Here is a 12180-nt window from a genome sequence, read left to right as displayed (position 1 = left end):
GACCTGGGGGTACTTGTGCATGAAACACAAAAGGTTAGTATGCAGGTACAGCAAGTGATCAGGAAGGCCAATGGAATCTTGGCCTTTATTGCAAAGGGGCTGGAATATAAAAGCAGGGAAGTCTTGCTACAGCTATACAGGGTATTGGTGAGGCCAAACCTGGAATATTGCATGCAGTTTTGATTTCCATATTTACGAAAGGATATACTTGCTTTGGAGGCAGTTCACTCGGTTGATTCCAGAGATGAGGGGGTTGACATGAGGAAAGGTTGAGTAGGTTGGGCCTCTACTCATTGGAATTCAGAAGAATGAGAGATGATCTTATCGAAACGTATAAGATTATGAGGGAGCTTGACAAGGTGGATGCAGAGCGGATGTTTCCACTGATGGGAGGAGACTAGAACTAGAGGGCATAATCTTAGAATAAGGGGCTGCCCATTTAAAACTGAGATGAGGAGGAATCTCAGTAAATCTGTGGAATTCTCTGCCTCAGAGAGCTGTGGAAGCTGGGACATTGAATAAATTTAAGATAGAAATAGACAGTTTCTTAAATGATAAGGGGATAAGGGGATAAGGGGTTATGGGGAGCAGGCAGGGAAGTGGAGCTGAGTCCATGATCGGATCAGCTATGATCTTATTAAATGGTAGAGCAGGCTCGAGGGGCCGTATGGTCTACTCCTGCTCCTATTTCTTATGTTCTTATATAAATACAAGTTGTTGTTGTTGTAATATGTGACCTCTTTATTTTTCATACCAAAATGTTGAAATTCATTTGCCAGTTTGAATGCCCATTCGGCATGTTTATTAATGTCATCTTGTAACTTGTTGCAAGTCCTCCTCAGTGTTGACTAACTCTCCTAATTTGGTGTCGTCCGTGTATTTAGAAATCGTGTTTTTGATTCCAAAGTTTAAATCATTGATCGAAATTGTGATCAGTGGTCCCAGCGCCGATCCTTGTGGCACACCGCTTCCCATCTTCTGCCACTCTCAATAGCTACCCGTTGCCGTTTACCGAACAGAACCTTGGAAATTATGAAAAGTTTTGATAGAGTAGACACACAGAGAGAGCATTTCTACTTGTGGGGAAGAGCAAAACAAGAGGCTGTCAATATAAGGTAGTCACCAGAAGCCAAATAAGAAATTCAGAAGAAACTTCTTTACCCAGAGAGTGGTGAGAATGTGGAACTCGCTACCACAGGGAGTGGTTGAGGCGAATAGCAGGGATGTATTTAAGCAGAAGCTAGATAAGCACATGAGGGGGAAAGGAATCGAAGGATATGCTGATAGATTTAGATGAGGAAGGACGGGAGAAGGCTCGAGTGGAGCATAAACGCCGGCATGGACTCGTTGGGCCGAATGGCCTGTTTCTGTGCTGTAAATACTATGTAATTCTATAAAAAAAAGAAAGACGTGCATTTATATAGTGCCTTTCATGACCACCGTACGTCTCAAAGCGCTTTACAACCAATTAAGTACTTTTGGAACGCAGTCACTGTTGTAATGTGGGAAACACGGCAGCCAATTTGCGCACAGCAAGCTCCCACAAACAGCAATGTGATAATGACCAGATGATCTGTTTTTTTGTTATGTTGATTGAGTGATAAATATTGGTCCCAGGACACCGGGGAGAATTCCCCCACTATTCTTCGAAATAGTGCCCTGGGATCGTTTACGTCCACCTGAGAGAGCAGACGGGGCCTCGGTTTAGCGTCTCATCCGAAAGAGAATGATGCATTATTAGAAAATGATCATCTGTGTAAATTTAGAGAATTGCAGGCCTGGTTGGAGGAACCAAATAGATGGAGCTGAAGTTCCGAGGCACACGGGGAGTCTGCCTGCCACCCCTTGTGGGACTTGGTGTCCACGGGTTGGTGGTCCTACCCCAGGAGATCCAGTACACATGCCCCCAAAAACTGTCCATGGGAAGTGTCAAATTCACAGTTCTTCATACAAACATGACACATCCCAATTCTTAACGCCATGTATTCTGATTGGTTTAAAGCAGATTAGCAAATGTAGCAACCACAGGCCAAGGAACTATGCAAGTCTTACTGCATAGCCTTGCATATAAATAGAGAACAAGGGAGTGCATGATAAGGGAGAATATGAAGATTAGGAGAGCATCTCATCTCAAACATCTAGGTAAAGCCACCTGAAACCTGATGACTTCCATTGGAGTTGGGTCCTTACTCTGCTGTTCCTGCTCGCTTTAGGCATTACTTTCCCCGCTTTGTTACCTTCTTTGATTCTTCTCTGATTGTAAATGAATTTAGAACCGTATTCTGAGGTACCTGCAGCTCTGAGCTGATAAAATAGGAGCAGGAGTCGGCCATTTGGCCCCTTGAACCTGCTCCGCCATTCAATAAGATCATGGCTGATCTCTTGGCCTCAACTCCCCATAACCCTTCAACCCCCCCCCCTCCCCCATCGTTCAAAAATCTGTCTACCTCCACCTTAAATATATTCAATGACCCAGCCTCCACAGCTCTCTGAGGCAGAGAATTCCACAGAATTACAACCCTCAGAGAAGACATTTCTTCTCATCTCAGTTTTAAATGGGCGATCCCTTATTCTGAAACTATGCCCCCTTGTTCTAGATTCCGCCAAAATGGGACGTCCTCTCCACCTTTTGAGTGTCGCCGTCTTGCAAACCGCTCTAGGGCGTCTTAATCTATTTGATTCGCGGAATGCAAAAAAACTGACTTTGCATGAATGTAGATGAACTAATTATTTTGCTATTATCGTTGCTGCCACATGAGAAACGGCTCCGAGGGAGACTGGGATGTGTGTGTTGCTTACTTAGGGCGTCCTGCAGCGGGGTGCTGTACCACAGACTTGACGGCACAGCTTAAACTCAGTGGGCAGCACCCTCGCCTCTGAGTCAGAAGGTTGTGGGTTCAAGTCCCACTCCAGAGACTTGAGCACATAACTCCCAGTGCAGTGCTGAGGGAGCGTCGCACTGTCAGAGGTGCTGTCTTTTGGATGAGACGTTAAACCGAGGCCCAGTCTGCTCTCTCAGTTGGACGTAAAAGATCCCATAGCCCTATTTCAAAGAAGAGCAGGGGAGTTCTCCCCGGTTCCTGGGCCAATATTTATCCTCAGCCAACATAACAAAAAAAAAACACATTATCAGGGTCATTATCACAGTGCTGTTTGTGGGAGCTTGCTGTGCGCAAATTGCCTGCCGCATTACAACAGTGGCTGCACTTCAAAAAAAAGTACTTCATTGGCTGCAAAGCGCTTCAGGACACCATGAAGCCGTGAAAGGCGCTATATAAATGCAAATCTAGGTGGCCGAGGCCCTGCTCCGAGCCGCAGTGACCCGCGGTACGATCTAAATCCCGCCGCAGAATCTGTCCGTGCTTCTCCCCGAGGCGCTGCGGAATTCTACGTGTGGCTTTGTTACCTGTTTCTCCATTTCGGGGGGTGGGGGGGGAAATCCAACACACACTTCTGTTTGGAAACACAACCTCTCTTCGCTCCCGCTGTTTAAACATAAATATTGTCGAGTGCCTCGGCTGGGAGCTGCCGAGGGAGGAGTTAATCGGCCTGGCATTACAGTAAATAAAACCCAATGTATAAAAAATAGAGTTTAGCAGCTTCCTTTTCCAGGTGATTATTTTTTTCTGCTGCCGTGGTGTTCTCCACTCACCGCAGCGCTGTGGTCTTCTTGAAACGGTTGCAACGTCCCCTCTGGAACAGGAATCGTCGAACGGAGGTTTGCTTGCCCGCTGGGAAAGTTGTGCGTTCGTCGTGATCTGCTCCTGTGCAAGAGGGATGTTAGCTGGCCTGCCGCTCTCCCAACAGCAGGAACAGCCAAATCCCCCCCACCATGAACGCTGCACCTGTAGCTGTCGGGGGGGGGGGGGGGTCGGGGGTCCTTTCTGCCCGACACGCTGCACCCCTTGCGGCCAAACCCCCTCAGCTGGTGCGTGGGAACTCCCAGCGTGTCGGGGCTTCGGCGTGTTCCTGCAGGTACTGTGGGGCGCTTCGCGGATTCTCAGCATGCTGCCCCTGCTGCCTTTTATATCACAGGTTCGGTTCAGTTGTTCTGTCAATTTGGGATTTGAAAAACAAATTTCAGGAGTGTTTAAATTAAAAGGCGGGAAAAATAGTGCATTTATAAAGCGCCCTCCACGCTCTCTCTACATCCCAAAGAAAGAAAAAGAAAAGAGAGACTTGCATTTATATAGCGCCTTTCATGACCACCGGACGCCTCAAAGCGCTTTACAGCCAATGAGGTACTTTTGGAGTGTAGTCACTGTTGTAATGTGGGAAACGCGGCAGCCGATTTGCGCACAGCAAGCTCCCACACACAGCAATGTGATAATGACCAGATAATCTTTGTTATGTTGATTGAAGGATAAATATTGGCTTACTGTGCGCAAATTGGCTGCTGCGTTTGCTGCATTACAACAGTGACTACACTTCATTGGCTGTAAAGCACTTTGGGATGTTCGGATGTCGTGAAAGGCGCTATATAAATGCAAGTCTTTTCTGTCTGGATAACGACATCTCAACACCGCAGAAACTAAACAATGCAGTAGACAGTTGGAAGGGAATCTTTTTTTTTCATGATGTTGATTGTGGTATAAATATTTGTTCCAGGACACCGGGGATAACTGCCCTGCTCTTCTTTGAAATAGTGCCATGGGATCTTTTATGTCTACTTGAGAGGGCAGACGGGGCCTCGGTTTAACGTCTCATCCGGAAGACGGCACCTCCGACAGTGCAGCACTCCCTCAGCACTGCCCTGGGAGTGTCAGCCTGGATTTATGTGCTCAAGTCTCTTGGAGTGGGACTTGAACCCACAACCTTCTGACTCAGAGGCGAGGGTGCTGCCCACTGAGCCACAGCTGACAAAGCGCTTTATAGTCAATACTTTAGCTAACCAGCCAATTTGTACGCGGCAAGATCCCACAAACAGCAATGTGATAACCAGATAATCTGTTTTTAGTGATGTTGGTTGAGGGCAATGTTTCCTGTAATTTTTTAGGGGCTTGTGCGGCCCCTTTAACGGGTTGCCTGGCCCATTTAGAATGGCGCGCGTTTTTTCTATTTAAAAGCCGGGTACGCGGGAGCCCTGGAACGCTGCGTGGCCGTGCAGCTTAAAGGGAAACATTGGTTGAGGGATTAAATATTGGCCAGGACACCGAGGGGAAACTCCCCTGCGTGAGTAGTGTTGTGGGATCCTTTACGCCCGCCTGACAGGGCAGACGGTGGCTCGATTTCATGCGAAAAGCGGCGCCTCCAACAGTGCGGCACCCCCTCCGTACTGTTAGCCGAGATTTCTGTGCTCAAGTCTGACTCCGAGGCAAAGGTGCTACTCTCTGTGCTAAGGCTGAGCCCTAAGTTGTGTGTGCGTGCTGTAAAATCTAGATAGGTAGAATTGCAGTTGCCCGGTATCCGCGCCTGGTTTTCAGTGTTGGAGTCAATGTGGATCTGCTGGGTGGTGTTCCCCTCCACTGTTCCTTCACCATGCTCTGTAAATGATATGACGTGTACTGGATGCTAACCAATCCCGTGTGACGATGTACCCAGGGAGTAGAGTTGAATCCCTAACTATTTGGACCACGGTGCACAGACGCTATCTAGTTGTGCCTCCTGCACCAATTATTAAATAATACTTTTGTTTTTCTATCGTTGATGGTGAAACAGCATAATGTCCCATGATTCCGGAAGCAGAGGGTAGGGCTGGTTGGAACCGAGGGAATTTACCTGCTGTACAGGCCGGGAAGCTGGGAGACGCAACACTAAGGCACTACAACACCACCACAGGCGGAGGGCAGAATTATATGCAGGACCAGTTTCTAAATGTGAACATCTGATTTTAGACTAAATTTGAGACAAAAATGCAATGGGAAGTAGGGTTTTTGTAGACGGGGAAGTGTGTGCAGTAAGGTTTTTAATACTGTATAAATTAGCAACATGTAGCGACTGAATACAGCCGACAGCAGTTCCTGCTCACTGGTTTTTCAACTCAAATGGGTAAAGAGAACTTTATGGAGGGGTTGACAGGGTAGATGCAGGGAGGATATTTCCTCCGGCTGGAGAGTCTAGAACCAGGGGTCACAGTCTCCGGATAAGGGGTCGGCCGTTTAAGACTGAGATGAGGAAGAATTTCTTCACTTAGAGGTGGTGAATCTTTGGAATTCTCTGCCCCAGAGATCTGTGGATGCTGAGTCGTTGAGTATATTCAAGGCTGAGATCGATAGATTTTTGAACTCGAGGGGAATCGAGGGATTTGGGGATTAGGCGGGAAAGTGGAGTTGAGGTCAAAGGTCAGCCGTGATCTTACTGAATGGCGGAGCAGGCTCGAGGGGCTGTGTGGCTGACTCCTAATTCTTATGTTCTTTCATTTGTATAGCACCTCGTGTCCTCAGGACATCCCAAAGTGTTGCACAACCGATTAAATCTGTCCTTGTTATGTGAGCAAAGGTGGCGGCCATTTTATGCACAAGTTCCCACAAATGGAAAATGCTGTGAATGCCCGGTTGATCTGTTCTTGGTATCAAGTGTTAGCCCCACAAAGGTTGTACAGGGTTCGGTTCAGCCCGAGTAGCTGGGGAAGGGAACTTGAACTGTTGGAGCTGTGGTGTTTGCTGTTTGACCCGGCAGGTGATGCTTAGGATTTCTGAGTTTGCCCCCAGTGCACTTCGAGTGAAGCCATAAATCGAAGAAAGGAAAGAGAGACTTTCATTTAATTAGCGCCTTTCACGACCACCGGCTGTCCCAAAGTGCATTACAGCCAATGAAGTATTTTTTGAAGTGCCACTGTTGTAATGTAGGAAACGCGGCAGCCAATTTGCGCCCAGCCAGTTCCCACAAACCCAGACGATCTGTTTTTAGTGGTTTTGGTTGAGCGATAAATATTGACCAGGAAACCAGGGATAACTCCCCTGCTCTTCCTCGAAATAGTGGCCGTGGGATCTGTTACATCCCCCTGAGAGGGCAGACAGGACTTCGGTTTAACGTCCCATTCAAAAGACAGCACCTCCGACAGTAGCGGCGCTCCCTCAGCACTGCACTGGGGATGTCAGCCTAGATTTTTGTGCTCGTGTCTCTGGAGTGGGACTTGAACCCACAACTCGGAGGCGGGAGCGTTGCCCACTGAGCCACAACTCGAAAGTCACTTCCACGTGCGGACAGGGGAGGGAGCAGGGTAACTTGTCGGAGGCCGCCGATTGTGAGCGGGAGGTGGGGTTTGCTCTGTCTCTGCCCAGTGGATGTGGTGAAATTTGCCCGGGCAGTTCCTTTGCCAGTGGGTGATGGGCTTTGCCCTGTGCCGAGGTGGCAAAGCGCTGCAACCCAACAGGAAATGGGAGGTGGGCAGAAATTGTGAATCAGACAGAATTACTCTGAAAGGAAGCTCGGCATTCAGATAATAGAACGTGTGGGTACAAGATTACTGAGCCCTAAGTTGTGTGTGCGTGCTGTAAAATCTAGATAGGTAGAATTGCAGTTGTCCAGTATCCGCGCCTGGTTTTCAGTGTTGGAGTCAATGTGGATCTGCTGGGTGGTGTTCCCCTCCACTGTGCCTTCACCATGCTCTGTAAATGATATGACGTGTACTGGGTGTTAACCAATCCCGTGTGACGATGTACCCAGGGAGTAGAGTTGAATCCCTAACTATTTGGACCACGGTGCACAGACGCTATCTAGTTGTGCCTCCTACACCAATTATTAAATAATACTTTTGTTTTGCTATTGTTGATAGTGAAACAGCATAATGTCCCATGATTCCGGAAGCAGAGGGTAGGGCTGGTTGGAACCGAGGGAATGCTGATGTGACCCGGTTATCAGCAGTAAAGCCCTCGGTTTGGGGTGTAGCCCAGCAGACAGCAGCCTCCGAGGAATCCTGAGCTTTCGTCCGCCCAACGACTGGTGCAGAACTTCCAGGAATTTAATTCTAGGTTTCAAGGGTTTTTTGAAATTCATTCACAGGATGTGGGCGTCGCAGGCAAGACTGGCATTTATTGCCCATCCCTAATTGCCCTTGAGTAGACATTGGTGGTGAGCCGCCTTCTTGAACTGCAGTCCGTGTGGTGAAGGTGCTCCCACAGTGCTGTCTGGGAGGGAGTTCCAGGATTTTGACCCAGCGACGCTGAAGGAACGGCCGATTATATTTTGAATGTATCTATCTGCACTCTCAGGTGGACGTACAAGATCCCGAGGCACTATTTCGAAGAAGAGCAGGGGAGTTCTCCCCGGTGACCTGGGCCAATATTTATCCCTCAACCAACGTAACTAAAACAGATGATCTGGTAATGATCACATTGCTGTTTGTGGGAGCTTGCTGTGCGCAAATTGGCTGCCGTGTTTCCCCCATTACAACAGTGACTACACTCCAAAAGTACTTCATTGGCTGTAAAGTGCTTTGAGACGTTTAGTGGTCATGAAAGGCGCTTTAGAAATGCACGTCTTTTTCCTTCTATTTCCAAGTCAGGATGCTGTGACTAGGAGCTGATGGCGTTCCCATGCAACTTGTAGGTGGGAGAGGTCGCGGGTGTGGGAGGTGCTGCCGAAGAAGCCTTGGCGCGTTGCTACAGTGCATCTTGTAGACGGTGGTGAAGGGAGTGAATGTTGAAGGCAGTGGATGGGCTGCCACAGTGTTTATCCGTTTCTCGCTGCTTTCTTGGACCGAAGCTATTTGCCTAACTCCCGAGGAGAATTTGTCTCACGGGATATTTCCCTAACAAAGTAGGAAGAGCAGCAGTGAGCAGGCTGGGATGGTGCAGGCTGCTGTACGGGTTGGGGACGGCAGCGGGGTCGGGGTGAGAGGGAGGAAGCTGCGTCCCCTGCCCCCTCCCCCCTCACTGTGACACAGCCACTGTGCTTCCTCTCTCCCTCGGCTTATTTTGAGCAACTGTTCTGTGTAAACAGTTCTGCGAGCCACGTGACCCCATGTGGTGTACCTTTCTGTTTTGCTTGTGGGTTATGTACCGGACTTGGTGTCGAACCGTCTGCTCTTTTAGAAGAAACCTGCATTAACATCTAACCAGCCGTATGCTATTCTATTCCTGCCCAGGATTGCGTGCGTGCATGTGTGTGTGTGTGTGTTTTTTTCTGTCCTTGGTCAATTTTGCTTCCCCGAGGCTGCTCGCTCCGACTCGCGCACCGGTGCTCCTCGCCCCGATTGGCCGCTCCTCTGCGTCGCGGCAGGCGGGCTCTTCGACTGTGAGGCAGCACTGCTGACCCCAAGCCTAATAGCTGCACGGTTGTGGCCTTTTCCAGCGAGGGTCAGTGGATAACGATCAGGGCCGAGGCCCGGTGTAGCTCTGGCTGCGATTGGCTGGAACTTGGCAACGGCTTGCTCTGTGGCTCAGCTGTTTAGTGGGTAAGCTCACTGAGCCACCAGGGGAGCCGAGACTGTTCCTACTCTTGTGTAGAGCTGAGCACTCTTCTAAGAATGCACAAACGATCGCCAATGTAACCAATGACATGCAACCCACTGGCAATCTGCCTAGTTTGAAATGCGCTTGAAGGAACTGAGTGCCATAAGTATAAAGGAAGACTTGCATTTAAATAGCGCCTTTCACGACCTTAGGATGTCCCAAAGCGCTTTACATCCAATGAAGTACTTTAGAAGTGTCATCGCTGTTGTAAAATAGTAAACAGCAAGCTCCCACAAACAGCAATATAATAATGACCAGATAATCTGTTTGTGATGTTGATTGAGGGATAAATATTAGCCCCAGGACACCGGGGATAACTCCCCTGCTCTTCTTTGAAATAGTGGCCGTGGGATCTTTTACGTCCACCCGAGAGGGCAGACGGGGCCTCGGTTTAACGTCTCATCCGAAAGAAAATTATGCATTATTATAAAATGATCACCTGTGCACTGTGGGAGTCTCATTTATCCTGAGCTTCCCCAATGGTCGGGGGCAAATCGCCCGTCGAGGTACAAAGTGAGGCAGGCCAGATGCCCCGACTTCAGTCCCTTGTCCCTGCAGAGGTTGGGTTCACTGCTCGCAACGGCAACGATCGGGGTGCTGCGGTTAATCTCCCTATCTTTGCCCCCCTCGGAGAATTGCCCGGTGAGGACATTGTTGGTTTTGCCGAGTGGTGCCCCGCCCAGTCGAATAGCCTGTCGGCATTCGCTGCTCGTACTCGCACGCGGGCTGGAAGTGTTCGGCCCCTCGCGTTCCTCGAACTGTGTATCACACCTGGAGTCCGTGACTGCGGGGGAAAATTGGGAGCCGTAGTGATTTTCTAAATTGTTTTTCCTCCTCCTCCTCCTTTAGGTTTGTCGGCATCACCCAGAACTCCCCTCAAAGGGTTGGGCGAATGGTCCTGAGCTGGGCCCCGGGGAGGTAGGTGAGCACTCCTCTCTTTATTAATCCTTCTCTCAGTGGACTTGGTCAGGACTGGCGACTGCCCCCTGTGCCAGCCTCGGGGATATGTCTACATGTATCACGGACCCCGGTTTGTACCTCTCTCTCTCTCTCTCTCTCTCTCTCTCTCTCTTCCCCCATCCACCAGCGCATCCACGTATTAATAATTCTGTCTCCAGTGTGACCGTCCCATTTTTTTTCTGTGCCCACTCACCGTTTCATGCCATGGACTTGAGTCCAGTAGGAACCGGTGAGGCTGCTCAAGCAAACCGGTGACCCGATAGCAGGTGGCCCTTCAACCCCTGTGTCCGAGCAGCACTCAACCCTCTCTCCCCACCCCCCCCCCCCCCCCCATCCCACCGTCTCCAAGAGGGGAAAGGGCCTTTATTGGCTTATGTTGGCAGCCCACTGTGTGGCAGTCTCCTGAACTTGTGGCGATGAAGAACAGGGAGGAAAACATGCTTAACACTGCGAGCTTCATGTCTAGGAGTGGTGTGTTTGTGGGGGGGGGGGGGGGAGGGGGCATGGAGGAATTGCTGAGGTTTCCTTGGGTATGGAGCAGTAATTTTCCTGGTACAGGATTCGAGAACGAGGGGACACCGGGATGTTATGGCCGCAGAATCACGGTAAAGGAACTGACTGGAGGTTTGAAGCATAGGTTAGAGGGGGCTAATGCCCTTGTGCCTGAAACATGATTGCACTGTCTCTTATCTGGGCCTTTAAGAGCTGGTGTGAAGAAATCTAAGCAAAGTCTGTTTGTGCGTCATTTGCTGTGGTGTGATTTTTTTTTTTGCTGTTTGAAGCTTGCACTGTGCTCTCTAGAGGGGAGGAGAATGTTGTATCTGACAAATGTGACCACCCAGGTCGAAAAGGGAGAAGCTTGGCTAAATCGGGAATAGTAAAGAAAGACTTGCATCTATCTCTCTTTCTTGGGCAGTCCCCCGGAGTCGAGTACGACTTCGTTCCACACTGACATAAATAAGGTGACTCATGAGTCCAATGCGGGACCCACAGTCTCTGTCACAGGTGGGGCAGACGGTGGTTGGAGGGACGGGTGGGTGGGGAGCCAGGGTTGTCGCGCGCTCCTTCCGCTGTTTGTACTTGGCTTCCAAGTGTGCTCCCGGCGAAGAGGCTCAAGGTCTTCGCCACCATCCCGGCTGCTTCTCCTCCACTTTGAGCGGTCTTCAGCCAGGGATTCACGAGGGTCGGTGGGGTTGTTACATTTTTTCCAAGGAGGCTTGAAGATGTCCTTGAAGCATTTTCTCTGGCCTCTTGGGGCTCGTCTGCCGTGACGCAGCTCGGAGCAGAGCGTTTATTTTGGGAGTCCAGTATCGGGCATGCGGACAATGTGGCCTGTCCATCGGAGCTGACCAAGCGTGGTGCATATATCTAGCGCCCTTCGCGACCTCGGGATGTCCCAAAGTTCCATACAGCCAGTGAACTGTCATCACTGTTGTATTAGAAAACATGACAGCCAATTTGTGCACAGCAAGCCCCCAAAAACAGCAATGTGATAATGACCAGATCATCTATTTTTTTTTTAAGTGATGTTGATTGAGGGATAAATATTGGCATATTGGCCTCAGGACACCAGGGATAACCCCCCCCCCCCCCCACCCAGTTATTCTAAATAGTGCCATGGGATCTTTTATGCTCACCTGAGAGGGAAGTTGAGGCCTCGGTTTAAACTTAGCCGAAAGATGGCACCTCCGACAGTGCGGCGCTCCCTCAGCACTGCACTGGGAGTGTCAGCTTAGATTTTTGGGCTCAAGTTTCTGGAGAATTGAGGGGCAGAGTGGCCATTGTGTTAGCATGTTCTCTGATTCTGCATTGCCAGCAGCTGCAG

General features: G+C 49.6%; 1 protein-coding gene across 7 annotated transcripts in view; it reads left to right on the top strand.

The window, feature by feature from the left end:
* LOC139239175 (RAC-beta serine/threonine-protein kinase) overlaps positions 1 to 12180 on the top strand; it is a 97403-nt gene that overhangs the window by 31641 nt on the left and 53582 nt on the right. For 2 of the 7 annotated variants that reach the window (XM_070867790.1, XM_070867787.1), the window contains one exon: positions 10245 to 10313. The exons of 2 other annotated variants lie outside the window; for them this stretch is intronic. The gene's annotated coding sequence lies outside the window, so the exon portion shown is untranslated. Of the gene's footprint in view, positions 1 to 10244; positions 10318 to 10366; positions 10426 to 12180 lie in introns of those variants that run through there. 3 more of the 7 variants (XM_070867789.1, XM_070867786.1, XM_070867792.1) reach the window with 2 other exon arrangements.

Source organism: Pristiophorus japonicus, chromosome 26 (assembly GCF_044704955.1).
Source record: "Pristiophorus japonicus isolate sPriJap1 chromosome 26, sPriJap1.hap1, whole genome shotgun sequence".
NCBI lineage: Eukaryota > Metazoa > Chordata > Chondrichthyes > Pristiophoridae > Pristiophorus > Pristiophorus japonicus.
Note: the sequence above shows the minus strand (reverse complement) of the source record. Positions and strands in the feature narration are given on the sequence as shown.